The sequence below is a fragment of the Rhincodon typus genome, chromosome 21 (assembly GCF_021869965.1).
Source record: "Rhincodon typus isolate 14 chromosome 21, sRhiTyp1.1, whole genome shotgun sequence".
NCBI lineage: Eukaryota > Metazoa > Chordata > Chondrichthyes > Orectolobiformes > Rhincodontidae > Rhincodon > Rhincodon typus.
This window is the reverse complement of record NC_063352.1, coordinates 14,022,667-14,046,700: the sequence shown is the minus strand read 5'-3', so window position 1 is coordinate 14,046,700 and position 24,034 is coordinate 14,022,667. Positions and strand designations below refer to the sequence as shown.

The 24,034-nt window shown below is 41.4% G+C and overlaps 1 protein-coding gene across 1 annotated transcript in view; it reads right to left on the bottom strand.

Moving 5' to 3' along the window:
* Positions 1 to 24,034, bottom strand: part of LOC109933425 (voltage-dependent T-type calcium channel subunit alpha-1H-like) — a 260,784-nt gene that overhangs the window by 136,149 nt on the left and 100,601 nt on the right. The window lies entirely within an intron of this gene.

The following is a 24,034-nucleotide window of genomic DNA, read 5'->3' as shown; positions in this document are numbered from 1 at the left end:
AACCTATCACTTTTCTTGTATCCTTTTCTATTTTTTGTTTTTGTCTCTGCTCCCTCCTTCTCTGACTCCTTACATAGGATCCCATCCCCCTGGCATATTAATTTGAACCCTCCCGACCCCTCCAGCAAACACTTGCCCAGGACATCAGTCCCAGTCCTGTCCAAGTGTAACCCGTCCAATTTGTATAGGTCTCACCTCCCCCAGACCGATCCCAATGCCCCAAGAATCTAAAACCCTCCCTCGACACCATCTTTTCAGCCAAGTATTCATCCAATATATCCTGTCATTTCTACTCTGACTAGCATGTGGCACCAGTAGTAATCCTGAGATCACTATCTTTGAGGTCCGATTTCTTAACATTCTTCCTAACTCCCTGTATTCTGCTTTTAGGACCTCATCCCTTTTATTACCTGTGTCGTTTGTACCATGTGTACCACAACCACTAGCTGTTTACCCTCCCCCCTCTAGAACGTCCTGTACCCACAGAAGACAGAGTTGGGATTAATGGGTCCTTTTCAAGTTGGAAAGACTAGTGGAGTGCGACATGGATCAGTGCTAGGGTCTTGATTATTTACTGTCTGTATTATTGACTTAGAGGAGGGGCTGAGTACAATGTATCCAAATTTGCTGATGATACAAAAACAAGTGGGAAGGCATATTATGACTTCATGAAAAGACTTTATAAAAGGGCAAACAACACACTGCAGCAACACAGAACTACGCCAAGAGGAAGAAGAATACCTCTTCCAGGTTTTCAAGGATAATGGATATCCAAAGAATTGGGTCAGAAGATGCCTACACGAACAGCATCAGAAAGAGACTGCACACCCTGACACACTCATCACACTACCCTATATCAGAAACACGCCGGAACTCACCACAAGACCGCTGGGCATCAGAGTAGCACACAAGCGCACGTCAACCCTCCGACAAGTGCTCACCCGAACCAAGGACCCACTCCCCTCCATGGACAGGACCAATGTCATCTATAAGATCCCCTGCAGAGTCTGTGAGAAACACTACATCGGACAAACAGGAAGGAAACTAACAACAAGGGTACATGAACACCAACTAGCTACAAAAAGGCACGACCAATACTCACTCATCTCAGCCCAGATGGACAAGGAGAACAACCACTTCGACTGGGACAACACCAAGATCCTGGGACAGGCTAGGCAGAGATAGGCACGAGAATTCCTAGAAGCATGGCGCTCCACGAAGCATGATGTTAATAAACATATTGAACTCGACCCCATATACATTCCACTACGAAGGAAACCCGGAAGTGAGACAATCCATCTCAACGGACCCCAGAGTTTAAAAACCAGGCGGGAAAACACACTGACGCTTCATTGGAGGCTGCACTGAGCATGTTACCAAACATGGTAACGAAACGTCTGCGAAACAAGAAACCAGCTCGGCAAGCCAACCAACTTCAACAACCTCAACACCCACAACCCGAGCTACAAATCTACTCCAAAACCTTCGAGACCTACAGGTGCAACACGCTCGAATTGGCAAGAAAATGGGAAAACTACGCCAAACGAGACAGCGCAACCCGTGAACCACTCTACTTCCTACATGGATGCCTCAGGAACCAGGTATTACCACGCAGTGTGATGTACAAACCACCCATCAACAACCCACAAGCCCGAAAAGCAGCAGAACAAAACGGCCGCAAGATGGTAAGGGTAATGATAAGCGACCCACACAACCGGTTCCACAAATACAACAGAGAAATTACGCGCCAAAAAACGTTATTCCAGGGAGCAACCAATCAAGACTGGACAACTGACATGGAACAAGCCATTAACATCAGCCGAAAGACCACAAGAACCAAGAAAAGACAGACCCTGCAAGACAAGCTAGCCACACTTACCCACAAAAACGACAACAACAGAACAGAAACATGGATAAGAAACCTCTCCAACAAGAAACTGACAGACACGGAAAAAGCCGTTCTCATCTGAGGACTGAACTACAACTACAGGGATGCCAACAAAACGGAATTCCTAGCTACATTGGAAGCCACACTCAAGACCAACAATATCAACGAAGAAACACAACAAACTATAAGACAGACAGTAGTCCCAACACTAACCAGAAAGAGGGAACTCAACACCCTCAACACACAGGAAAGACAAGCCCTGGACAGATTAAAGAAGGACAAGAACATCACTATACTACCTGCAGACACAGGGCGCATGACAGTGACAATGAATTAAAGGGACTACATCTCCAAAGCACAAGCACTGCTCGCCGACGAGAACACATACCGGCCAGTACAAACTGACCCGACACCGCAACTAGGCAACAAAATCCTCTACACACTACAAAGACTCAAACAAACAGGACAGATCAACAAAACAGACTTCTTAAGAATGAAACCCAAAGGAACCGACACACCCCAATTCTACGGCCTCCCTAAAGTGCACAAGCCGGAAGTTCCCCTCAGACCCATAGTCTCCCTACCAGGCACTCCATCGCACAGATTAGCCAAAGAACTACAAAGAAGACTCAGGCACCTAGTCAACAAGTCACCCCACTCCATCCACTCAGCCCAAGAATTCCTCAACTCCGTCAAAGACATAAAGATAAAGGACAAAGAGACCATGATATATTTGATGTCACTGCCCTATTCACATCAATAGACATACCACTAGCAAGGGAAACAATGACAACACTACTTGAACAAGAGTACGACCCCAGTGAAACCATCTCCAAAGACAACATGCTCAAACTATTGGACCTATGCCTGACCACCCACTTCACTTTCAACGGCCAAACATACGAGCAAATCAACAGGACACCCATGGGATCACCTATCTCTGGACTAATAGCAGAAGCAGTGATGCAAAGACTAGAAAGGACTGCGCTTCTGCAAATCCAACCAAAACTGTGGATACGCTACGTAGACGACATCTTTGTCATCATTAAATGGACCAAATTAGAGGAGACACACAAACTTATAAAATGCACCCTCTTCGGAATAAAATTCACCAGAGAGGAGGAGAAGAACAAACAGCTCCCATTCCTGGACGTCATGGTAGAACGCAAGACACATGGGGAACTGCAAACGAAAGTACACCGAAAAGCCACACACACAGACCAGGTACTGAACTTCAACAGTAACCATCCCAGCACACACAAACGAAGCTGCGTGCGAACACTATTTAAAATGGCAACAATACGGAACTACGCCAAGAAGAATACCTCTTCCAGGTTTTCAAGGATAATGGATATCCAAAGAATTGGGTCAGAAGATGCCGACACGAACAGCATCAGAAAGAGACTACACGCCCCAACACACTCATCACACTACCCTATATCAGGAACACGTCGGAACTCACCACAAGACTCCTACGACCACTGGGCATCAGAGTGGCACACAAGCCCACGTTAACCCTATGATAACTGCTCACCTGAACCAAGGACCCACTCCCTGCCATGGACAGGACCAATGTCATCTACAAGATCCCCTGCAGAGACTGTGAGAAACACTACATCGGACAAACAGGAAGGAAACTAACAACAAGGGTACATGAACACCAACTAGCTACAAAAAGGCATGACCAATACTCACTTATCTCAGTCCACATGGACAAGGAGAACCACCACTTCAAATGGGACAACATCAAGATCCTGGGACAGGCTAGGCAGAGACAGGCACGAGAATTCCTAGAAGCATGGCACTCCACGAAGCATGCTATTAATAAACACATTGAACTTGACCCCATGTACATTCCACTATGAAGGAAACCTGGAAGTGAGGCAATCCATCTCAACGGACCCCAGAGTTTAAAAACCAGGCGGAAAACACACCGACGCTTCATTGGAGGCCGCACTGAGCTTGTTACCAAGCATTATAACGAAACGTCTGCGAAACAAGAAACCAGCTCGGCGAGCCAACCAAATTCAACAACCTCAACACCCACAACCCGAGCTACAAATCTACTCCAAAACCTTGGATATTACGAATTCCTCAATCTGCGTGCAATTGCTAACACAATTGACTGTATCTCTTCTCACACCTTTCCTCCCTTGTCCAGTGGGTCAGACTGTACTCAGCTGTATTCTCCAGTGGTAAGCAAGCAAAACACCGATAATGTTTCCTCTTACCACCCCACCAAGGGGAGGCAATGGCCTAACGGTATTATTGCTGGACTGTTAATGCAGAGACCCAGGTGATGTTCAAGGGACGAGGGTTCGAATCCCACCATGGCAGATGGTAGAATTTGAATTCAATAAATATCTAGAATTAAGAGTCTAATGATGACCGTGAATCCATTGCCAATTGTCGGAAAAAACCCATCTGGTTCACTAATGTCCTTTGAGGGAAGGAAACTGCTGTCCTTAACTGGTCTGGCCTACATGTGACTCCAGACCCACAGCAACGTGGTTGACTCTTAACTGCCCTCTAGGCAATCAGGGATGGGCAATAAATGCTGCCTAGTTAGTGACACCCTCATCCCGTGAATGAATAAAAAAAAACGCACTGTTATGCTTGGTGCTTGTCAAGGATTTACCTACTTTTGGCTCCATTTTAATCATCATCTACATGTTGCCTCTTATTAATCCTGACTAAAAGCACACAGTTAGGTTTTATATGCTATCAGGTTGCAACCTGATAGCACCCATCTCTCCCCTGAGCACTATGCCATTCCAGTTCTACACTAATACATTCCAAGCTAGTTGATGTGATAGAATTCAAGACCTATATACATTTTTGTGGAGACATAAGTGACTTGCTCAGTCCTACCTCTATCATCCCATTCTTAGCATTGCAGATTCTCCCTATTTGATTATAACATTAGTATTCATTATTTTTTTCTCTAAATATTAATAAAAACAATTACAAAGTTCAGCTATGTAACTGACCAGACATTCATGTTCTGAATCATTGGCATTTTTGTCTGACATCTATTACTGAACGGGAAGAAAGTTCTTCTAACTCATTAATGGAAAAACCAAAGTAATTGGCCTCAATTTTTGCCACAAATTCTGTTCCCTAGCTACCAGCTCCATCTACCTTCCTGGCAACTTTGTTAGTTTGCAGCAAAGTGTTCACAGTCTTGGTGCCATACTTGACTAAGGGGTGAATTTCTGGCCACATTTTTGTATTAGATACTTCCATGTTATTTCAAGGCTGTTCTGGACGAGCAATCATTTTCCATTCTCTATAAACTACGTTCAAACAAAACTCTGCTGTTGGTTTCATACATTCAAGCAAGTCGAGTTCACCCACTGCCCTAATTTTCACTGGGCTACATTTGTTCCTGGTCCAAGGACATCTTGGTTTTGAAGCTTGTTTTAACATTGCTTTATGGCTGATATTTCTCTGTCTCTGTAACTACCTTCAACCTTGACTTGAGAATACTGAGTCTAGTCTGGTCTCTTGCATACCCAACTTTTTAACATCTCCAACACTGGTTGCAATTTCTGCTGACTATGCTCCAATATTTGAAAATGCCTCCCTTAAGGGGCCTTGTGTCTTGAACTCACAGGAAAGCAAAGTACCGCTGATATTTGAGGTCTGAATAAGTATTCTGGTTCCAAAGAAGATTTATATTGATCTTGAAATTTTAACTCTGTTTCTCTCTCCACATATGCTGCCAGACTTGTTGAGCTTCTCCAGCACTTCTGATCTCACCTTGCCACCTCTCCTCCCTTGAAATCTATCTCTTTGTTCCATGTATGCAGCAGTCCCTCTTTTGCTTGCTCTGTTACAGCGATGGACTAGTCAATCCCCCACCCACATGCACATAGACAAAGACACACACCCCAGCATACATCATTTTGGGAGTCAGAAGTCACATGACACCAGGTCAATTAATAAACACATTGAACTCGACCCCATATACATTCCACTACGGAGGAAACCCAAAAGTGAGGCAATCCATCACAACGGACCCCAGAGTTTAAAAACCAGGCAGGAAAACACACCAACGCTTCATCAGAGGCTGCACTGAGGATGTTACCAAGCACGGTAATGAAACGTCTGCGGAACAACAAACCAGCTCGGTGAGCCAACCAACCTCGACACCAGGTCAAGTCCAACAGGTTTATTTGAAATCACAAGCTTTTGGAGCGTAGCCCCTTCATCAGGTGAAGTGAGAGGAACCATTCAGACATAGAATTATAGGCAGAGAGATCAAGGGCAGAGAGCTCAAAAGATCATATAAATCATGTGAGTGGAGTGTCGAAAATAAGTCTCTGCAGGTGATCCAAATTGTCAACCGCTGAATAACAAGTGAAGTGATGACCTATAATTTGATTAAATGAGGCAGAGAGATAATTACAAAAAATTAAAAATAAGGCGGTGCTGGAGACAAATCAAATGACTGGAATAACATGATAGGTATAAGAGTTGCATGCTGAGGGTCTAACCACAAAAATAAGTAATCCAAAACTGTAAAAACTAATTAAGGTAGAGAGATCATAACAATTTATCAAGGTGATGGTGTCAAAACAGGATAGTAAGGAAGATTTTACAGGTACAGAACAGTGTGGTAGCGTCACATGTAGCACAACATGAACCCAAGATCACGGTTGAGGCCATCTTCATGGGTACAGAACTTGGCTAACAGTTTCTGTTCGGTGGTTCTGTGTTGTTGTGTATCTCAAACGCCGCATCGGAGGACGCTTACCCAAAGATCGGAAGCTGAATGTCCTTGCCCACTAAAGTGTTCCCTGACTGGTTGGGAACATTCCTGTCTGGCAATTCTTACGCGGTGTCCATTCATCCGTTGTCATAGTGTCTGCATGGTTTCGCCAATATACCATGCCTTGGGGCATCCTTGCCTTCAATGAATGAGATAGACAACATTGGCCGAGTCACACGAGTATCTGCCGTGTACATGGTGGGTGCTGTTCCCAAGTTTGACGGTAGTATTCATGTCAATGATCTGACATATCTTGCAGAGGTTGCCATGGCAGGGTTGTGTAATGTTGTGGTTGATGTCCTGAAGGCTGGGTAGTTTGCTGCAAATGATGGTCTGTTTAAGGTTTGGCAGTTGTTTCTTTCATTGACTGGCTTTGAAATACCAAGGAAAATCTGTTTCTTCAGGTGGCTCATGTGGATCAATCTGGCACGTGTATTGAAACACTTGAACCAAATGTTCTGTCTCTATGCTGTACACTCAATGTAAATCAATTCTGCATTCTTTCCTAGACCTTTACTCTGCACCAATGTCTGTCCAGCTTTGAGTGGTCCATTTTATAAAGAAATTAAACACGACAGGAGAATCTTGTTTTAAACAGTGCAGACACAGGTTTCTGTGAAAGATCCATGTTTTCATTAATGTTCTGAGACCATAGTTTTGGAATCCACATGCCAGATGTCTCATTAGTTTGTCCTTCAGCCATTTCTAAACACTGCAGTAGTTTCATTATAGGGAATAGAGACAGTAACCTGTGTGTGCTGCTTTCCCTTTTAAGATTAGAGACTGGTTGTCTGCCATAGTCTCCGGAAACAGATAAACAAAGGCAGAATGCTCTGCTTCAGTCTTTCATCACACACAGTAAAAGACACTACAACTTAGGTCAAGATAATTTATCTCTTTGATCGAGAAATGATTTTTAACCACACTCACATTCTTCCTCATTTTCTCACATACTCCCTATTTTTCTAACAATCTAACACACTACATGCTTCTTTGCCTCCTTGTTGAATACTCCGTTACCCAAGCCTCCTAACACACTGCGTATGGGTCAAGTTTTGTCCTTTGCTTCCCGTAAAATTGTACTGAGCTCAAACATACTCCAGATTTTCTGAATTATGTAGGATATACAGCACAGAAAAATACAATTTGGCACAACCAGTCAATGCTAGTCTTTACACCCTACTCGAGCCTCCTCTCCTTTTTTCTAATCCAAATCTATTATTATAACTATCAATGCCCTTCTCCCTTCTATACTTAAATTAAAACAGAAATTGCTATAGAAACTCAACAGACCTGGCAGCATTTGCAGAGAGAGAAGCAGAATTATTGTTTTGAGTCCAACGTGACAATTCTTTGAAACCTAGAGTTTTGAAGATGTCGTGGAACTCAAATTGTAAACTCTGTTTCTCTCTCCCCAAATGCTGCTAGACCTGCTGAGACTCTTCAATAATTTGGTTTATTTCAGATCTCCAGCATCTACAACGATACTTTTGCTTTTCATCCCTCCTATCTTCCCCATAATTTAGTTTCCCCTTAAAAGCTGAACTATTCAATTCACAATAATCACACAATGATCAAAGATGTTTTTAATTTCTCCTGATATACTTGTCTGGAGTTCAAATACTTAACCTCACCTCCAGATGCCGTGCAAAGAACGTGCTTCAAATATTATTCTTTGTTTCCTGGCATGACTGTATATTACTCGGTTAATGTTGCACGCACAATAAAATACTCTCTCTTGCTCTGCAATACATACACAATGCACACTCTCTACCCTCCTGGTGAGGCTCTCATTCAGCGGTCTAACATGCAAACTCATCTTCTCATCTATTCAATATTCATTAAATAGAACAATAGAACTGTTACAAAACCAGGGCATTTGGTCCATTTATCCTATTCCAGTTTGTTGCAACAGCAATGTACTTCACTCCCCATCTCTTTCCCCATAAACTTACATCTTTCCCTTTCAGTTGCTTTTCCAATTTCCTTTCAAAAGCTCATTCTTTATTTCCTAGTTAATTACTTTCCATGACCCTATTACACTCAGCAGAGTGAGCATTTTCTGCTCACTCACCCTGCCTTTTAATCCACTGCTCAGTTCTCAAACCATTTCTGTCTTTTCACATCTCCCATACACCAATTTTTTTGCAGGTGCATGTACGTAAGTAGCAAACATGAATCCTCTTGATCTCATGAGAGACATTTCACTAATATTAATAGAAGAAAAGATATAACATTGTATTTTCATACGGAGTTTTGCACAATGTGCTGAGTACCTGTATGCAATGTCATAGAACATCCTTGCAAAATAAACACTTTATAACTACATTATAGCAAAAGTCATTAAAACATAAAACTTCATGTTAATAGGTGTGATGTCATGTTGCTTATTCATATGACACCAGCCTACTTTACTCAATGATGACATATAGTCATTTAGGAGAATTGAGCCTAGATTTATTTATCTGAATTGCATCCTCTATCTTAAAGCTTCCCACATTTTCTACATTGATCTGAAGGTAAGCAGTACAAATTTAAATTAAAATATTGGATAACACGTCACCATAAATAATGTAGCTTACTACTTTGCATACATTTTATACTTAATAAATGATGTTAAATAATCCTTAAATGCATAAACATGGAGACTGAATTCAATTTCAATGTGTTCCAATTGGTATTTAATGTGTTTTGTTTGTTTGTCATTTAATGGATAATCAGTTTAGAATGTAAGTGATGCACAAAATACAAGGGTTATACCATTCAGATTTTCTGAACGGATATGTGATTATTGTATAAAACATTAAAGGAACTTTAGACAACTTCGAATGATGAGTGCAACCAATGAATTAATGAAGAACATCTATCAGATGTATGACTTCACATCCATAAGTGACACGGGAATGAGAATCTCATTAGAAAAATGCACATGATGATGAACACAAACCTTAATTAGCAGCATTACAAAGATGTAATGTGTAACACGTAAGTTTCAGTTAAGGTTATCTTACGGGACATGGCAAGATCAGCAACAATAGGGGAGAAAGTAATAAAGTCTAAATCAGGATTACTGTGCGTAGTTATGAATACACACAATATGATCAATAAGATTGAAGAGCTATACATGAAAAATTGCCAGGTGGACACATGGGGCCAGATTTTCCAAGGAGTGGCAAGTTTACACAGATTGCCACTCTGGCACCTCACTTTTATGAGAAAAGGGAGTCTCACATTTCTGACAGGGGATTCCAAAAAGGGCTCCTCAGAGATCTGGATCTGTAATTCAATCTGACAGTTATTTCATAGCCCCTGTCAGGTTATGGGGGAGGGGGTGTTTGGTCAGTGCTGGAGCAGGGAAGGGGGTTTGAGGACAGAGTGGGGGAGGGAACGGGTCCTGTGACGGGCTCAGTGTCAGGGTCTGGGAGTGGTGTAGTTTGTGGGGTGTGAATTAAGTATGGGGTCTGTTGAATAAAAGCTCAGGATTTAGAATATGTATTTAATAGTAGAATATTTCCTCAGTTATAATTTACTTTATTTTGTTGGAGCCCTCTGAATTTTCCTATTTTAATGGAGACTTTCAGAGGATTCCAGGCATAGGGGAATTGCCAAGCAATTTCCCAGGCAATTCCTTCGGAATCTGTGGAAGAGGATTCTGCAGGGTCTCTATATGCGACTCTCATCTCCACTGGAAAACGACTGTCAGCACATCAGAAGATCTGAGATGTGATTTAGTTGCTCAAAGAAGAGCAGGACTGTTAAATATTCATGGATACAAGGTATTCAGCAAAGACAGGAAAAGAAAAAAAATGGATGCAGTACAATACTGATTAAGAAGCACATTGCAGTGCTGTAGAGAAAGGATGGACAAAAGGGATTAAGGACAGAATCTATTTTGCTAAGACTAAGGAACAAAAAACTACCATTGTATTGTTTAGTATAGGCCATCAACAAGTGGGAAGGTAGTAGAGGGGCATATTTTCAATAATTATAAAACAGTCATAATAGAGGACTTTAATTGTCTGAATATAGACTTAAAGTAGTAATGTACAAGAAGACGTAAGAATTATTACAGTACATTCAAGAAAAATTTCTACATTAATATGTTACCAGTTCAATGAGAAAGGAGGCACTGCTAGACCGGATTCTTGGGAATGAAGTGGGTCAAGTACATCAAATGCCAGCAAAAGAACATTTAGGGACAGTAATAATTATATCATAAAAGTTAAATTGACCATAGAAAAGAACAAAGAATAATCCTGAGTGAGAATAATTAAGTGGAGGAGTGAAACCTTCAATAGGATCTGAACGGATCTAGGCCAATTAAATTGGAGTCAGAAGGTGGAAAGAGAAAACAGTAACTAAACAAACAGTAGGTATTTCAAGGAAAGTCAAGGTATATCCCCCAAAAAACAAAGCTAGTATAAACAAACCAGAGTTCCTTGAATGCCAAAGGGGATAGGCAATAAAATAAAGAGGTATGCTTATAACAGATACCAGGTGGAAAAGGCAATGGAGAACCAAGCCTAATATAAAAGGACCAGAAGGAAGTGAAAGAGCAAATAAGACAAGCAAAGAAAGAGTCTGTAAAGAAAATGGCAGCTAACATAAAAGGAAATTTGAAAGTCCTCTCTAGGCATATGAATACTAAAAGATTTAATTTTGAAAAAAAAAGGGGCGTACTAGGGACCAAATAGGGTACTTATACATTGAAGCAGGGAACACAGCTAAGATATTAAATTAAATTTTTGCATCTGTCTTTATCAAAGAAGATGGTGTTACCCAGACCATGATAAAAGATGGAAGTAATTAATATGTAGAAGGATTTAAAATTGATAGGGAATAGTATTTGATTGGTTGTGTGTACTTAAAGACAAAAAGGCACTAGGACTAGACGGATAATGAGGGAGGGAAAAGTGGAAATTGTGGAAGCACTTGTTATAATATTTCAGTTTTCCTGACACTCAAGGGTGATGCAAAAGAGCACAGAATTGTAAATGTTACAACTGTTCAAAAATGTGTGTATAGTTAAACTCAGCAACTAGAGACCAGTCAGCGTACCTTCAATGGTGAGAAGATTTCTGGAAATGGACTTTATACACCCCTCTCTCACACTGACATGTTTTCAATGGAGAAGCATTAAACAATGAAGCACCCCTGTGCAACCCTGCCTTCTAACATGGCACGTAGGAAGGTGCCAAATCAGTAACCTGTTCACCTTTTAAATAAATAATTAAGGTTCATCTGAACTTGCTACCAAGCTAGTTCATCTGGATAATATGGTACCCGCACCATAACACAGCTGGCTCAGGCAGGCAGGCAGGAATCTGCTCAAAAGTTGGGAAGGAATGCAGGGTATGTCCTTGTGGGATTACTTGAGCATATTGGAAACATTAGCTGACCCCTCCCAAAAATCTGCTCACTTTTTCTTGTTCCTTCCCACCTGTCCTCCCAAACTAGTACACTCCAAACTCCACCCTAGGCTGCACAATCTCCCTCCATCCATGAACACCCAACTTACATGGCTCCAACATAATTTCTTCTTTGCCTGTGTCTCCTTGCAGACCCAGCAGTTCCCACTCCCAAGTATTATCACTGTCGGGACTGCCACAGCTACTGACCAATCAGGTTGGCTGGCTCTCTCGAGGTTGGGACTTCTTCTCACTAAGGGTCAGAAGCTCCACATTCTTCTTGTTTAGCCTGCCAGCAGTGCTTTGTAGCAGCAGGGTGGGCTTTCTTTGCATATATCAGCTGCTGGGTAACGTTTCAGTGGGAGTAGAAAACAATCATTTTCCTGAAAGAAATTTGTGAATGATATGAAACTTAGAAAACTTGTGAACTGAGAGGAGCATAGTGTTATACTTGAAAAGGACACAGGCAAGTTGGCAGAATTGATGGGCAAGTAGCAAATAAGGATTGATACAAAGAAGCGTGGAGTGATTCATTTTGAAAGGAAGAGCATAAATGAGAAAATACAATATAAACTATACAATTCTAAAGTGGCAAAGGGACCTGGGCATAACTGTGTATATGTCACTGAAGGTGGCAAGACAGTTTACAGCATATAGTATCCATGCATTATTGATAGGGACATGGAGTACAACAGCAAGGAAGTTGTGTAGAACTTGTATAAGACACTCGTTCAGCATCAGCTGGAGTATGGCATCTACTTCTGGGCACTGCAGCTCAGAAAAGAAGTGAAGGTAGTGGAGAAAGTGCAGAAAAAAATTCACAAGTATCTTTCCATGGAAGAATTGCTTCAATTACTAAGATATACTTGAGAAGTTGGTACTGTTTCACTTGGAAGAGAGAACAGGAGATTTGATAGATGGAAAAGAATGGATTTATTAAGGACACTCAGCATTGCTTTGAGAGGGGGATGTCTTGTCTCACAAAATTGATTGAGTTTTTTGAGGAAGTGAAGAAGATGTTTGTTGAGGGTAGGCCACTGGATGCTGTCTACATGGGCTTTACTAAAGCATTTGACAAAGTCCTTCATGGTAGGCTAGTCCAGAAGATTAGGCCAGATGGGACTCACGGCAAGTTAGTAAGTTGGATACAAAATTGGCTTGGTCATAGCAGACAGAGGGTAGTTATGGAGGGATGTTTTTCTGACTACAGACCTGTGACCAGTAGTGTTCCATAAGGATCAGTCTGTGAACTCTATTGTTTGTAATTTATACAAATGATTTGGATTAAAATGCAGGTGTTCTGATTAGTAAGTTTGTAGTCAAGATGATAATTGGTGGATTTGTGAATTGTGAGGAAGATTGTCAAAGGATACAGCAGGATATAGATCAGTTGGAAAATTGGGCAGAGAAATGGCAGATGGGATTTAATCTAAACAAGGCTGAGGTGATCAATTTTGGTAGATCAAAATGCAAGAGGAAACTATATAGTAAATGGCAGGTTGCTTAGAAGCATTGATATACAGAGAGATCATAGGGTCCAAGTCCATAGCTCCTTGGAAGTGGCAACAGAATGGATAAGGTGGTAAAGAAGATGTACAGTATGCTTGCCTTCATCAGTCAGGGCCCTGAATATAAACCATGTTGCAGCTGTACAAAACTTTAATTAGGCAACATTTGGAGTATTGTGTACAGTTCTGTTCCTCACACTAAAAGAAAGATATGGAAGCTTTGGAGAGGGTGCAAATGCGATTTACCAGGATGTTGCCTAGATTGAAGTGTAATAGCAATAAGGAGAGTTTATATAAACTTGGATTGTTTTCGCTAGAGTGGCAGATGCTGAGGGGTGACATGAGAAGTATATAAAACTATGAGAGACATCAACAGGGTGGATAGTCATAGTCTTTTCCCAGGGTGGAACTAGTGGAAATGTCAAATACTAGGGGGCATAGGTTTAAAGTGAGAGTGGGAAAGTTTAAAGGAGATGTGCCAGGCAAGTTTTTCACTCAGAGGGTGGTAGGTGCCTGGAACACTCTGCCAGGGGAGGTTGTAGAAGCATAAATGATATAAATATTTAAGTGACATTTGAACAGACACATGAACAGGCACAGAATACAGGGATACGGACCATATGAAGGCAGATGGGATTAGTTTATAATGGCAATGTGGTCTGAACAGCTGTGGTAGGCCAAAGGCCAGTTCCTGTGCTGTATTGTTCTATGTCCTACAATCTATGTATATCATCTATCAGCATGAGTGGTCTGGAATGAATAGAAAGAGAAAACTGTTCTCATTCACAAGAAGATCCAGAATGAGAAGACACAGATTTAATCAGTAAAAGAGTCAAGGACTTGACAAAAAATCTTTTTCACCCAAAGGGACGGAGGCTGCTTCAATCAAAGATTTCAAAATGGAGTTGGATTGCTATCTGCATAGGAAGAACGTGCAGAGTTACTGTGAGAAGTGGGTAAGTGGTACCTGTTGCATTGTTTATTCAGAGACCCAATGTGGACACAATGGGCCAATTGGCCAACTGGTATGCAGCAACAATTCTGGTAGAGAAAATTTGATATAATCTATAATAAAATGAGCTTTTGAGTTGAACTAAGAGTTTGAAAATGTAAACTAAGCAAATGAAGGAGTCTCTTGTGGCATTCTCATGTTTGATAATAAGAGAGTTATATGATTGCAGCAGTCATCTTTTGACACATATTCCCAATACTTGGTACTGATAATACCTAAATTATGTCTTAATTTATCTTCAAGCAAGGTGAGCTATGGGTGCTATTTGTGTTTTCTATTTCCTGCTTTGGCAAATAGAAGAGATGGAATAATGAAATGATGAAATTTATATTATTTTTCTATTCGTTTGTGGGATGTGGGCATCGCTGGCTGGCCAGCGTTTATTGCCCATCCCTAGTTGCCCTTGAGAAGGTGGTGGTGAGCTGCCAAATTAAACCACTGCAGTCCACCTGCTGTAGGTTGATCCACAATGCCATTAGGGAGGGAATTCCAGGATTTTGACCCAGCAACAGTGAAGGAATGGTGATATATTTCAAGTCAGGATGGTGAGTGACTTAGAGGGGAACTTGGAGGTGGTGGTGTTCCCATATGTCTGCTGCCCTTGTCCTTCTAGATGGAAGTGGGTCGTGGGTTTGGAAGGTGCTGCCTGAGGATCTTTGGTGAATTTCTGCTGTGCATCTTGTAGATAGTACACACTGCTGCTACTGAGCATTGATGGTGGAAGGAGTGGATGCTCGTGAATGTAGTGCCAATCAAGGGAGCTGCTTTGTCTTGGATGTTGTCAAGCTTCTTGAGTGTTGTTACGGCTGCACTCATCCAGGCAAGTGAGAACTCCATCACACTCCTGACTTGTGCCTTGTAGATGGTGGACAGGCTTTAAGGAGTCAGGAGGTGAGTTACTCGCCACAGTAATCCCAGCTTCTAGCCTGCCCTTGTAGCCACTGTGTTTATGTGGTGAGTCCGGTTAAATATCTGGTTAATGATAAGCCCCAGGATGCTAATAGTCGGGGATTCAGTGATGGTAACACCATTGAATGTCAAGGAGTGGTGGTTAGATTGTCTCTTATTGGTGATGGTCATAGCCTGGCATTTGTGCGGCGCGAATGTCACTTACCACTTGTCAAGCCTGGATATTGTCCAGATCTTGTTGCATCTGAACATGGACTGCTTCAGTATCTGAGGAGTCACGAATGGTGTTGAACAGCGTGCAATCATCAGCGAACATCCCCACTTCTGACCTCATGATGGAGGGAAGGTCTTTGATGAAGCAGCTGAAGATGGTTGGGCTGAGGACACTACCCTGAGGAACTCCTGCAGAGATGACCTGGAGCTGAGATGATTGACCTCCAACAACCACAACCATCTTCCCATGTTTCAGGTATGACTCCAACTACCAGAGAGTTTGCGGCCAATACTCTTTGATTCCAGATTTGCCAGGGCTCCTTGATGCCATACTTGGTCGAATGCAGCCTTGATATCAAGGGCTGTCACTCTCACCTCACCTCTGGAATTCACCTCTTTTGTCCATGTTTGAACCAAGCCTGTAATGGGGTCAGGAGCTGAGTGGCCCTGATGGAACTCAAACTGGGCGTCACTGAGCAGGTTATTGCTAAGCAGATGCTGCTTGATAGCACTGTTGATGACACCTTCCATCACTTTACTGATGATTGAGAGTAGACTGATGGGGCCAGGTTGGATTTTTCCTGCTTTTTGTGTACAGGACATACTTGGGCAATTTTCCACATTACTGGGTAGATACCAGTGTTGTAACTGGACTGGAACAATTTGGCTAGGTTGGCTAGGGGAGCGGCAAGTTTTGGAGCACAAGTCTTCAGTACTATTGCCAGATGTTGTCAGGGCCCATAGACTTTGCAATATCCATTGTCTCCAATCATTTCTTGATATCACATGGAGTGAATTGAATTGAGTGAAGACTGGTATCTGTAATGCTGGGGACCACTGGAGGAGGCAATGATGGATCATCTGCTCAGCACTTCTGGCTGAAGTTTGCTGCGAATGCTTCAGCCTTATCTTTTGCACTGATGTGCTGGGCTCTTCCATCATTGAGGTTGGGAATATTTGTGGTGCCTCCTCCTCCAGTGAGTTGTTTAATTGTCCACCACCATTCATGACGGGATGTGGTAGGACTGCAGAGCTTAGATCTGATCCATTGGTTATGGGATCGCTTAGGTCTGTCTATCACTTGCTGCTTTCGCTGTTTGGTATGCAAGTAGTCCTGTTTGGTGGCTTCACCAGGTTGATACCTCCTCTTCAATGCCTGGTGCTGCTCCTTGCATACCGTCCTGCACTCTCCATTGAACTAAGGTTGATCCCCTGGCTTGATGGTAATGGTTGAGTGGGGGATATGCCGGGTCCTGAGGTTACAGATTGTGCTGGAGTACAATTCTGTTGCTGTTGATGGCCCATACTTCTTCATGGATGTCCAGTCATGAGTTGCTAGATCTCTGTGAAGTTTGTCCCATTTAGCACAGAGATAGTGCCACACAACACGATGGAAGTTATTCTCAGTGTGAAGGTGGGACTTCATCTCCACAAGGACTGTGTGATAGTCACTCTTACCGATTATATCTTTATATATTTACAAACGCACTAGAACCACAGTATCCAACCGTTCTCAAGTATAACCTGCACTTTATCATGAATATCTCAGCTAGCCTTAATGACATTGCTTCCTTTAAACTGATACTGCAAGTGCCGAGGATGCCCCTGTGAGTGAGTTATGCTGGCTACAAACATGTTAAATACTACCTATTGTTCTCACAAGCTTCCAGCAACTTCTTGCGTTTAACTTGTGAAGCCAACCTGCCGCCCGCTCTCTTGATGCCGAACTCTTCTTACAAGTGGGCAAGCCTTTGCTTTCTGGCAAGATTTACAGAACACTTGCATCTCTAATTCAAATTTCAGTATTGCAGTAAGATCTATGGGGTTATTTACTATTATTTCTCTCGAGAATTACTACATGTTTTGTGACAGCTCACAGATCATGCATGTTCACATTTTATCGAAAGCAAACATAATGGAAGATAACAATTCCAATTGAAGCGTAGTACTTGATTTATTCCATAGGATAAGTTTGGAACTCAAAATCAAGATTCCAAAATAAAAGTCTTTGATGTTCTGTACCCTTCTAATGTTGGACTGACAACAATCCTGCCAATTTGTAGTGGAAGAACTGAGCGAGTTTGAAATACACAGCAGGTCCATCAGCATCTTAAATGATAAAAGATAGGAAAGCCTTTCATCACAGCTGATTATGATGAAGGGTCTACACCTCAACAATCTCTCTTTGTAGATTTCAAACAGCTTTGTACTTCTAACACATTTTATTTTTAGTTGCAATGTCCTGTATTTGCACTTAGCTTTCTTGTTTTTAAAAGGTGCTGTTTAGCTTTTGTTGGGAGTCTGTTTGATATATTCACTACTCCACGGGAAAAAATATATTCCCATTTAGAGTTCACTTGAAGCTTCCCAATTTTACATTTGTATCTGTAATTTCCTAGCACAGAGTTCAAATTAAATACCTAGTTTGAATCCAGAGAAAAATCATTTAGACTGAATTTTTTAAATATACTAAACTCTTTTGAAGTGCAATATCTAGTGAGAATGAAAGTCCCTTGTTTAATATTTTATACATCATTTGAGCTTAGTGCCCAGATTCTCTCAACTTGCATTGCTTGGCAGGGCCTGAAAGGAATTTTTGACAAATGTCATTTTCACGTGTTGCAGAAAATGAATGTACTACACATATAGCAATTGTTTAATTCTAAAAGGTTCGTAAGAATCATAAATTAATATTCTGTCAAGCAAAATAATTGCTTTTGTGTATTTTTCTAGGATTACTTGTGCTCCAAACTTTTCCTTTTTATTTCTTTGTAGTTTTATTTATTTCAATCTGCACATTCTTTTAGCAACAATAACTTGCACATAATTGTCACTTTTGATGCATGATCCCTGACAAAATTTACAGAGATAAGAATTGATCCTAAGATCAAGAAAAAGTTATAAAATAAGCCAAAAAGCTGTAGATGCCAGTGATCTGAAACAAAAACAGAGTTTTGCTAGAGAAACCCCGCAGGTCTGGCCCCCAAATGTGGAGGGAAAACATAATTAGGGTTACAAGTCCAGGATCTAGCTTCAGAGCTGATAGCAGCTAGGAATAGGTGGTATTTATGCTGATGACAGGGCATGGGACAGGGTGGGGGAATGGTAAGGAGGGGAGGGGTGAGTGAATAGGTGGAATTGGAGCCCAGAGACAGAGAAATAAAAGGGTAGGCAGATGGAGAGTCTGTTGATAGTAAGCCAGGGAAGAAGAAAAGGTAAATAGATGATAATGGGGATATGAGTTGGTGAAAATAGTTTGACTGTGCTGAAAGCATTCCATGTCATGACAGGACCTAGATAAGGGGGGTGGGTGGAAAACATGGAAGGTGTTCAGGTTCTAAAAGTACTGAAATTGATGTTGAGAAGTCCTGAGGGCCGCAAGGTCCCCAAGCACACAATGAAATGTTTTTCCTCCAGTTTGTGCCAAGCCTCAGTGCAGCACTGCAGCAGGCCTGAGACAGAAAAGTTGCCAGGCATCACTGTGATATGTTGAAGTGTCAGGCAACTGGAAGCTCAGGGTCAGTTTCATGGACAGAATGTAGTTGATTTGCAAAGTGGGCTCCCAGTCTGTGTTTCATCTCCCCATTGTTGAGGAGACCATTTTGTGAGCAACAAAAATGCTGCTTCACCTGGGAGGTGTGTCTGGCACCTTAGATAGTGAGGAGGGAGGAGGTAAACAGGCAAGTGTTACACCTTCTGTGATTGCATGGGAAGGTGCCTTGTGGTTGTGGTGAAATGGTGGGTGTGAAGGAGGAGCAGACAAGGGTGTCCTGAAGGGAAGAGGCCCTGTGGAATTCAGACAAGGAAGAGAAGGAAAATGTGTGTCTGGTGGGATGTGGGGATCGGGGGACCCCATTATTGTTGAAGGGAAGAGAAGGGCTTAGAGCTGAGTGAGGGAAATGAATCGGACAAGGCTAAGGGCCCTGTCAACCATGGTAGTGGGGAATCCTCAGCTGAGAAAAAAGATGGATATTTCTGAGGCCCTCTGCAGACGGTGGTATCATCAGAACAAATGTGACAGAGACAGAGAAACTGCGAGAAATGGAATGGAGTCCTTACAGGAAGTATAAAGGCCAGGTAACTGTAGGAGTCAGTCAGTCAGTTTGTAATGGATATTAGTGGCCAGCCTATTCCCAGAAATGGAATCAGAAATGTCAAGGAAGGGATGGGAGAAGTGAGAGATGGACTAGGTGAAGATGAGAGCGGGGTGGAAATTGGAAACAAAATTGATAACTTTTTTCAATGCCAAATGATAGAGGGAAACAGCACCAATGGTGTCATTAATTTACTAGAGAAAAGAGCTATGGGGAGGAACCTGAGTAGGATTAGAACAACAAACTTCTACATACCACACAAAGAGACAGGCATACTGGGGCCTATGTAGATACCTAAGGCCAGTCTTTTGATCGTAAGAGGAATCCCTTGACTCAAAACAGATGCTCTCCACAGATGCTATTAGACTTGCTGAGTTTCTCCAGCAATTTCTGCTTTTGTCCAAGAAAATATTAGTGTTTTATTTTACCAAAAGCTTGAACAGAGAGTTGGGTTTGAAGGAGGTCTTTAAAGGAAAAGTAAGATATGAAGTTTAGGAAGGAAATTCCAGAATGAGGACCTAGATTGCTGAAAGCATAAGCGACAGTAGTGTGATAAAGGGAGGGGATTGTATAAGTGTCAGAGTTGGAGGCTTGAAGAGTTTGGTGAGGTGGAAGTTGCAGATGAAGGATGTTTAATTTAAAGGGAAAGGCTAGGCTTTAAAGGGAATTAAATATAATTATGACAATGGTAAACTTTATGTATTACAAAGGTCACATCTAAGTGGGACTTGATGTGGATTAGAATACGAAATGCAAAGTTTGGATGAGCTGAAATTGACAAAGGGTGGTTAATGGGAAGCTAGTGACTGCACCAACCAAGTCTTGTAATAACAAGGACATGGATGATTTCAGCAGTAAACAGACCAAAGAGAATAATGTCTAGGAGTCGAAAATAGGTTTTTGTCATGGCAAGCATTTTTAGTTTGGAAGTCCTGCTTGGCGTCAAAAGAGATTCTAAAGGGGGAGAAATTTATTCAGAAGGTGCTACGGAGTCGCTGCAAATTACCATGGCAGATAGTGCCATTGATCGTAACCTGCACGCTATTCACCATCGAAAATATTAAGACCAGAAGTAGCGTTGTGCAGACAAATATTTTCCCACCAGCATTCTCTCCCTGTCAAGGTTGCAAACAGTACAGAGGAGATAATGGCCAATTAAGGAAATAAAATCAGTGGCAAGGATATGGAGTTTGTAGCGGGGCTGAAGATGATGGCTTCAGTATTCACAAAGTTTAACTGAAACTGTGGGTCACCTCCGGGTGTATTTTGGGCAATCTCCCAGAACATAAGCAGTCAAGACAGATGGAGACATGGACCTAGGCACTGTCAGCAAACACCAGGAAACTGATCCCATGTTCACATTATAGTAATCAACAGGTGACTTCCTTGGCTATGGTGATATTGCTTATGGGTAGCATGTCATGAGGAAGACAAGTAGGCTGAGAAAAGGTAATTTGAGGATTCCAGTGGTGATGCTGTAAGGGTGAGAAAGAAAGTGCTTTTCTGACAATAGACATATAAGAATTAAGCCAAGTAAGACAATCCTACTGAGTCATGGAGGACATGTGGTTGACCCCTTCAATGGCTGCAGACAGACTGAGGAGGACAAGGAGGATAGTGCACTACCATCACAGAAAATGGCATTTGTTATTTTGTTTGGGCTGTTGCAGTATTGTGCATTTGTAAGCGCAATAACAGCATTTACGTTCAAGCAACGTATCTCAAAAGAAATGGACAACATCCATTAAATGCCAAATTTATACTGATACAAGCACAAGTGTCATCTCTTTACGCATCTTACATGAGACGTACTCAAGAAATTAGTAAGCATGGTGCAGTCTACATGAGATAAGATGATTGCTTACAATGGGTCTGACATCCGATATATTTTCACCAGCTGTCTTAAATGCCAATAATGAACTTTGGGATAGATAACTGAAATCTTTAAATTGTTGATAACAGTGGATCATTTATTATTGGTTTACCAATGTGCACAGATCTACAGATTATCATAATCCAAAATCTGATAAATCTCAGTTCCAGCACCAAAGTTTCTAGACTATAAAATCAAGATTATCCTTCATTTAATTAATTTTTGTCCAGAGGGATCTTATGCTAGTGGCAACTTTAAAGTCAATGCTGTGTTACATCTGAAAGTGGATGCCTAGCCTAGTATCAATCTTGCTTGTAAGCAGCATTTACATTCAAGAAAGGCTCAAATTGAACCAGATTCCCAAATTCAAAACAGCAATATCCGGAAAGCTAAGAATCACACTGATTGGTGCAGCTCCATCATGTGCTTTGATTCAAGGCGACTGAACATCGCAATTAAGGATATCCACTCAAGATTCAAATTCTGGAAGAGCTCAATCCCAAATTCTCAAGTGCCAAACATTTTTCAAAGCTTTCCAAGGATAGGACATGTTCAAAAACACAAAAATGCTTATGAAAATATGATGCAGAGTATACTAAGTACAGACAAGTCTAAGAAATTCTTATTCTTGGTACTGGAGGCAGCAACATTCCTTGTATTAAGAAATCTCTGGAGCCAGGACTTATAAACAGATGAATATGGATAATTACATTGAAGCACTGATTCAACTTTAAGACGCAGGAAATGCTGCGCTGAGGTTTTACAGAAATCCAAATATAAAGAACATCTCACGAGCTTCTAGAATTACGCAAATACGAAAGTGATAATTAATTGCCCAATGGATTTGAGTACTAAATGAATAATTCAGCCACTAATTAAACCTATGTTTTTTTGTAAACCGTTAAAAAGTGCTTCAGTAAGTATGTAAAGATAAAATATTAATGGTCTTCATAGCCCAAGATTCCTAGATCCATGAAGTCAGACAAGAAGCAACAAACAACAAAAAGATGTTACCTTTATTCCAAGCATGTCTTTGTGGTTATGTTAATTTCTTAGAGTCATAGAGTCCTGACAGTGTAGAAACAGGCCATTTGGCCCAACAATTCCAACACTGCCCTTCTGAAGAGCATTAACCTAATAGATCATTTTATATGACTTGCTTCTTTCAACCAATAATTGCCCAACTAAACTGAAAAGCTGAAAATTTACTAAGAACTTAATGAATGCAAATCTACGAATAAGCTATTCTTTCTTGGAGAGCTATTGCACTGAATTTGAATATTGCTGAAAAAAAAGAGGCTTTTTGTCTGTACTCATCAGGACATGCAAGAACACCAAATTTCAAATGCAATTATAACCCGTATCATTTTGAAAAGGGGATGTTGATTTGTAGGCAAGTTGACTGATTGGTCGAGGCATTGCTATGGAGGATGCAACAAGAAACTATTCTCAACCCTTTTTTCAATAATATTCTAGTTGGTGAGGACAGGTTCCCAGTGCTTCTCCTTTTTCATATGGCTCATTTCTATCATGAAAACTGAATATCTTTTCATCAAGTAAGTCAAAAGATAATTGAATGAAGCAAGATGAATACATTGAGTAATGAAAGGGGCACTGGTGCTTTTCCCCGTTTAACTACAAAATGCAAAAGATAAAGGACAAAACCTTACTAGGACTGCTGCGATTTCGCTGCCAGGGCTGACAGCAAGAGGTGATCCCTTTTCAGCCAGTGGTGGAACCTAGGAAGATATAGTCTTGGCACTGACAAATTAAGCAGTCTGTCACCAGGTGCTGCTAACTGAATCAGATGGCCAGCAACTCTACCATCAGTGATGGCCTTAAAAAAAAGGGCAGATAAATCACTGGCTGAAGAGATTATGCAATTTGCAAGGATTCAGATTTTTGGATCATTTGGATCTCTTCTGGGGCAGAAACGACCTGTTCAGAAGGGATGGCTTTCACCTGAACTGTAAAAGGACCAATATCCTGGTGGGAAGATTTGCTAGTTCCATTTTGGATGCCTTTAAACTAGTGTGGGGTGAGGGTGAAATTTCCTAAGCAGCAGTGAAAAGAAAGGCGGATGAGTACGGCTCTGAATCAGAAAAGTGCAAGTTAATTAGCAAAGACAGACAAGAACAAATCAGAGAATGAGGTAACTCTGAAGAATTAAATTGCATTTATTTCAATGCAAGGTGTGTTACAGGTAAGGCTGATGAACTCAGGGCACATATGGGAACAAGGGGCAGGGATGTCATAGTCTTTACAGAAACTTGGCTGAGGGAAGAACAGGACTGGCAGCTCAATATTCTGGATTTTAGATGTTAAAGGAAGGATCAAAAGGGTGGCAAAAGAGAA